Source organism: Mustelus asterias, chromosome 25 (genome assembly GCF_964213995.1).
Source record: "Mustelus asterias chromosome 25, sMusAst1.hap1.1, whole genome shotgun sequence".
NCBI lineage: Eukaryota > Metazoa > Chordata > Chondrichthyes > Carcharhiniformes > Triakidae > Mustelus > Mustelus asterias.
Window position 1 is genome coordinate 17348425 of NC_135825.1, and position 7444 is coordinate 17355868.

The 7444-nt window shown below is 45.1% G+C and overlaps 1 pseudogene; it reads left to right on the forward strand.

Moving 5' to 3' along the window:
- The first annotated feature begins 3562 nt into the window (after positions 1–3562).
- Positions 3563–3817, forward strand: LOC144479241 (small nuclear ribonucleoprotein F pseudogene; annotated as a pseudogene).
- The last annotated feature ends 3627 nt before the right edge of the window (positions 3818–7444 follow it).

The following is a 7444-nucleotide window of genomic DNA, read 5'->3' on the forward strand; positions in this document are numbered from 1 at the left end:
GAAGCTGTCGGATTTGCGCGGAATGCAAACCGCACTTTTATCGACCTGACCGGGCACAATTGGTCAAGGCCACTCGCCCCTTCGAGAGGCTGAGTGTGGATTTTAAGGGCCCCCTTCCCTCAACGGACCGGAATGTGGACTTTCTCAATATCATAGATGAATACTCCCGGTTCCCGTTTGTTGTCCCCTGTGCGGACACGTCAACTGCCACAGTGATTAAGGCATTCCGTGATCTTTTTACCCTGTTCGGGTACCCCTGCTACATACATAGCGACAGGTGCTCGTCGTTCATGAGTAACGACTTGAGGCAATTCCTGCTCTCATACGGGATTGCCTCTAGTAGAACCACGAGCTACAACCCTAGGGGTAATGGACAGGTGGAGAGAGAGAATGCTACAGTCTGGAAGGCTGTCCTATTGGCGCTGAAGTCCAGGGGCCTTCCAGTCTCCCGTTGGCAGGAGGTCCTTCCAAATGCGCTTCATTCCATTCGCTCCCTCCTGTGTACGGCAACCAATGCTACTCCCCACGAGAGGATGTTCTCATTCCCTCGGAAGTCGTCCTCGGGGATCTCCTTACCAGCCTGGTTGACGTACCCAGGACCCGTCCTTCTGCGGCGACATGTGAGGGCCCGCAGGTCCGACCCCTTGGTCGAACCGGTCCAACTCCTCCACGCCAACCCTCAGTATGCCTATGTGGCATATCCTGACGGGCGAGAGGACACAGTCTCGATCCGAGACCTGGCGCCCGCAGGGGACGTAGCAACTCCTGTCGCTCCCATACCCCCTGTCACGAATCCCCTATCACTTCTTTCTTCCCCGGACGTGGCGCGGTCAGCACCGGGACCAGTGCATAACAGTTATACTCCCATGTACAGCTTGCCTGAGACTCGGAGATCGGCGCCACCACAGAAGGTACCGGGATCCCCTGCACCACCGCTTCACCAGGGTCAACCGGCCCGTGAGTCCTCGAGGGGACAGCCGGACGCTGTTTTGGAGAGAACGCCACCGCAAGCACCTGCTCCGGTGTCACAACCGGTGTTGAGGAGATCACAGCGACGGTGCGGTCCTCCAGACCGTCTGGACTTGTAGATTTTTTTGTATATATGTAATCTGTTTTCGCACCCCGCCGGCCTTTGTTTTCAAAGGAGGGGTGAATGTGGTGAACCATCGTTGGTTACCACTGTGGGGTTATTCCAATGTTACTGTTGGGTTAGGGTGTTGACACTGTGGGGTTGTTATAATGTTGTTGTTGGGCTAGGGTGTTTACACTGTGGGATTAATATACCTGTGGTGGATGCTGTTATGGCACATCCCGTTCGGGCCCCGCCTCCTGGGGAGAGGTATAAGACCCTCTGCTCAGGCGGGACCCCTCCAGTCTGGAATGGTGTACTCGTGTTTAGATAGTTCCATTGTTTGTCAATAAAAGCCTTCAATCGCTGAAGCCTTGTACCTCGTGCTTGATTGTCGCGCATCAGTGATCAAAGCTGGTTTCAGTGCCTGCATCCTTATTATCAAAGGACCTAGCAGATCATCAAAACCATCAGTCATCAGCCTGTCTGAGAACCAAACTCTGAACCTAGGTGCAAGTCATCAAGTGTCCAAAACACTTAACCTGTTCTCGTTTCAACCTGCAACCAACCTCCTAGATATTTGACTACAAGGCATCTCACAAACTGCTGTGAACCCTTCACTTTATGAGACCCACACTTCAAATTTAAATCACCAATCCATTAAAGAAATCATAGGTTTGCCAAATGGGAGACATAAACTAGAGGTTGAATTAACTGTAATGTATTAAATTGCAGTATCTTTACCTGTATCCAATATTTGTGTGTGTGTGTGTACTTCCATGCATAGAATATTGGGGGTAGAGAACTAGATTGGATTGAGGATTGGCTGACTGACAGAAAACAGAGGATAGGGATAAATGGGTCCTTCTCTGGCTGGCGAAATGTAACTAGCGGGGTGCCGCAGGAGTCATCCTCAGACCTCAACAGTTTACAATCTATATAAATTACTTGCAAGCAGGGACAGAGTGTAACATAGCAAAATTTATGGATGATACTAAAATAGGTGAGAAGGCAGGCAGTGAAGAGGAGTTAAAGATTTTACAGATGGATATAGATAGGCTAGGAGAATGGGCCAAAATTTGGCAGATGGAGTTTAATGTGGATAAATGTGAAGTTATCCATTTTGGCCGATAAAATAGAAAGGCAAATTGTTATCTAAATGGAAAACAGATTCAAAATGCAACTGGGCAGAGGGATCTGGGTGTCAATATTCATGAATCACAGAAAATCGGCATGCAGGTGCAGCACATAATAAAAAAGGCAAATGGGATGTTGGCATTTATTGCAAAAGACTGGAGTATAAAAATATAGAAGTGTTGTTGCAATTGTATAGGGTGTTGGTGAGACCACACCTGGAGTATTGTGTCCAGTTTTGGTCTCCTTATTTGAAGAAGAATGTAGTGGCATTGGAGGCGGATTAGAGGAGGTTCATTAGATTGATTCCGGGAATGAATGGGTTGACATATGAGGAGAGATTGAACAGTTTGGGCTTATACTTGCTGGAGTTTAAAAGGATGAGAGGGAATCTGATCGAGGAATATAACATTTCAAAAAGGATTGATAAAGTAAATGTAGACAAAATGTTTCCTCTTATGGGGCAATCTAGAACAAGAGTTAACAGGCACAGGTTGTGAGGTCATAGATTGAAAATTGAGATGAGGAGGAACTACTTCTTGTAGAGGGTGGTGAATCTGTGGAACTCGCTGCCCCATAGCGTGGTGGAGTCCAAATCGGTCAATGTTTTCAAGAGGGAGATAGACATATTTCTAAGAAAAAAAGGGAAAGAGGGATATGGGGAAAAGCTGGGGAGGTGGATTTGAGACCAGGGCAAGATCAGCTATGATCTGATTGGATGACAGAGCAGGCTCGAAGGGCCGGATTTTCCCGCTCCTGCTTCTAACTCCTATGTTCCTATGTTCCCATGCGTGAGACCAAGTGTGTGATGTTACATTAATTCAGGGTAAGCATCTGGGAGTAAATCACTTTTTAAAATTTTTAGCTCACAAAAGCTTGATGCTGAATGATTTAATTTGAATACACATTCCAAGGGTAAGAAAAGACACACCTTCTTCTATACAAAATATTCTGACACAGGCAGTAAGAGAGTAAATACACTTTACCAAATCTTCCGGGGAGTAGCAATTACTGTCGCATTGGCACTCTGATCCAATTTACTTACAATACACTGGAGCTCCATGTTTCTCACGCAGCCTCCTGAATCCAACAGCCTCAGAAATGTGAAAGGGGGAAACCAAGCCACAAACTCAATTTACAAAATAATGGTTGGAATGGTTGGTCGCATTCCAACCATTATTTTGTAAATTGAGTTTGTGTCTTTATATGCCCTGTTTGTGAACTGAAATCCCACTCACCTGACAACGGGGCAGCGCTCCGAAAGATAGTGGCTTTTGCTACCAAATAAACCTGTTGGACTTTAACCTGGTGTTGTGAGACTTTTTACTGCGCCATGATGTCTCCAGCCAATCCTTCAACATGAGTTTACCATTCAATCCAAAATCTTTGCTCAATGGCTTAACTGGCAAACTGGTGATGGTGAAGTTAATATGGAGAATGGAACACAAGGGCTACTTGGTGCCAGTTGATAGATGCATGAGCATGCAGCTGGCAAACACAGAAGAATATATATTGATGGTGCTTTACCTCGGCAAAGTCCTAATAAGCTGTAACAATGCTCTGTACATCAGCGGCGTTGAGGAAGAGGAAAAAGATGGAGAAATGAGAGAGTAACTTTCTTTTTATTGAGAAGAATAACCAAGGCCGGAACTCTCCAGCTGTTAATGCCGGTGGGATTCGGCGGCAGCGCACCCTTACCCATGGGTTTCCCACCAGTGGGGGATGACTTCAATGGGAATTTCCATTGACAGCAGTGGAACTGCAGAATCCCGCAGCTAGTAAACAATGTACACCTCCCGCTGGCAGGATAACACTGTCTCGAAAATTGTAGACATGGGCGAGATTGCACACAATTTTCAAGTACTTTTTTTAATACTCCGCTATTCAAATCTGCTGTATTTGTGTTTACACTGACTAGGCTGGAAGTTTGCACTGTGCTGCAAAGCTTACTTGACAAATAGTAATTTAGTGGTAGACACAACTGTTGTGGTTTGACTCTCTGCACGTGTTCAAATGCGAATTCAGGTGTAAGTTGAACCAGCAAAAATGTATTTATAAAAACAAGGTTAACTCTTCTTCAACATAGGGCCACAGGATCTCTTACATCCATTGTGGAGACTACGGAGCCTCAGTTTAAGACCACATCAGAAAGAGAATATTCCCAACAGTGCAGAGTGTCAGCTTATTTTTGTCCTCATATCTTTGGAGTGACATTTGAACCCACAAAGGTGCGGAAGGAGGCCATTTAGCCCATTGAATGGCGCTGACTCTCCAAAGTAACATCTTACCCAGGCTGATCCCTCTGCCCCATCCCCGTAAACCTACGCATTTCCTACGACTAATCCTTCTAACCAACACACCCCTAGACACTAAGGGGCAATTCAGCATGGCCAATCCACATGTCAGTGCTACCAGCTAGCCACAACCGATGCACAAATTGAAATTAATGTTCCAAGAATTCCTGTACATCACAGTCAAAAGCTATTCCCAGTGCCAGGCCACTCTATCTGCACGCAACGGTTTTTTAAACCGAATTCAGACAACGTCTGCAGGGTTCAGTAGAAACATGGGCGGATCTAAACCTTTCAATTTTCAACCTTTCAATTACATTTTCAATTTGTATTTGCATTAGTTTCCATGCCTGTCCCATTGGTTCCAAATGTTGCCTGCCTCGGGAAATTCATTCAACCTTAATACTGTAAATACAGGAGAACCCAGAGCTGATTAAGTGCTGGACTCGCTTTCACCTTTGTACGTGTGTTTTCCACAGTTCAATGAACGCCTTCATCCAACACACTGTTTGCACAGAACCAGGTGTAATATTTCAATTGAAATGAACATTTGCTTTGTAAATGTAGATTAACAATGGCCCATACATATTCACAAAAGTACACTGTGTTCATTTCATTTATCTTCATTTGTTCCTTTGGCTCTGTTTTCATCTGTATATATTCACGATTTGAGACTATTTCTCTTTACCAGACATTGCCAGTTTTCACATTGAATGAAGAGTAGGTTGAAAAGAAAAATAAATGCCAAGCTTCTTTTGAGACTCAATTTGAGAACCATAGAATAGAATCCCTGTAGTGCAGAAGAAACACAGTAAGAAGTTTAACAACACCAGGTTAAAGTCCAACAGGTTTATTTGATAGCAAAAGCCACACAAGCTTTCAGAGCCTTGAGCTCCTTCTTCAGGTGAGTGGGAATTCTGTTCACAAATTCCCACTCACCTGAAGAAGGAGCTTAAGGCTCCGAAAGCTTGTGGCTTTTGCTACCAAATAAACCTGTTGGACTTTAACCTGGTGTTGTTAAACTTCTTACTGTGTTTACCCCAGTCCAACGCCGACATCTCCACATCGTGCAGAAGAAAACCATTCGGCCCTTCAAGCATGTATTGACAACAATCCCACCTTATCACCATAACCCCATGTATTTACCTGGCTAGTCCCCCAACACTAAGGGGCAATTTAGCATGGCCAATCCACCTAACCTGCACATTTTTGGATTGTGGGAGGAAACCCGAACACTGGGAGGAAACCCATGCAGACACGGGGAAAACGTGCAAACTCCACACAGTGACCCAAGGCCGGAATTGAACCCGGGGTCCTGACAACAAACACACCCAGGCCCTATCCTGTAAAGTCACGATTTACCCTGTTAACCCCCTGACACTAAGGGGCAATTTAGCATGGCCAATCAACCTAACCCGCTCAACTTTGGACTGTGGGAGGTAACCGGAGCACCCGGAGGAAACCCACGCAGACACGGGAAGAATGTGCAAACTCCACAGGCAGTCATCCGAGGCTGGAATTGAACCAGGGTCCCTGGCACTGTGAGGCAGCAGTGCTAACCACTGTGCCACTGTGCTGTGCTTCAGTGCTAGAGTGGGAACTCAGAGGCAGGAGTGTTACCAACTGAGCTGACACCTAAAGGGTTAAACATTTTAAATGTCAATAAGTGAACCGAGGCCAAAAGTGAAGATAACTTTTATCCAGTGAAGATAACTTTGCAGGATTAATAAGAATATGGAATAAACAGGTGGGGAAATGCTAACGTAGTTTGAAACATGCCTGTGTCTGCTTATTCAATATCATGGCTGTGCATGTTGTCAGCTTAAGTCAATTAAAAAGGCGGAATCAGACACTAACAGATATACGTGGGTAGGACTCCCCACTTGCTCTACTGCACAAGTTTTCTGTGACTACAGTGCATTGGGGCTAAAGGGATCAAGGGATATTAGGGGGGAAGGGGGGATCACGATATTGAATTTGATGATCAACCATGATCATAATGAATGGAGGAGCAGGCTGAATGACCTACTCCTGTTTTTAGTTTCTATGTTTCTATTGAATTTGAAGCCATTATATTCATCAACAATTCCACCCAGAATCTGGCACTGTACAATTTGTGCAGTCTTCTCCAGCCTTGCATCCCCTCTTGTCCCTTGTATCCCCTTCGTTCTGACTCACCGACTCTTGCTCCAATATCTGGAACAGGGTCATGAGCTGCCTCAGCCCTGACATCTAGAACTAATTCCCTGAACAACTCTGCCTCTTTGCACTGGAAATCTGCTCTCTATCATCAGACACCAACTTTCTTAACACCCCACAATTTGTCCGTCTCCAATCTTCACTTTCATCTTTGAAGTTTGGGGAATTTTTCGACATGAGGTGAATTTTATATGATCAAGCTATTCAGTTACAAGACTATAATTTCATCATGGTGTTCAGACAATAGTATAAACTGTGAGAACAAAGCTTAGGAGCTTTACAACTGGGAATTGAATCCTATCATTAGGTTGCAACCTTGGGTGTCTTTGTTACTTTTCTGATCTATATATAAAAGAAAATACTGTCCCATCCAGAACACTCTGTTTATTGCTGTTAGTTCTGTACTCAGAGCAGCTGTTGTTGCTCCACAACCTTGATGTCTGATAATGTTTTCAATACTATACTATTGCTATCTCTCCTGATAACTTAAGTGTACGTGCAAAGTCCAGGTAAGAAGGTCAGACTGAGTAGAGGTCACCCAGCTGCTGCCTCTCTCCCCACCCCCAGCCTCACACGTATAGAACCCAATGCTGGATAAAGTGTAAGTGGGCATTTTTCATGGAATTCACATGGTTCTAAGATTGCCAACTGTGATCAAATGTATTCCTGGAGGTTTCATCACGGGTGGCATGGTGGCACAGTGGTCAGCATTGCTGCCTCACAGTGCCATGGATCTGGGTTCGATTCCCAA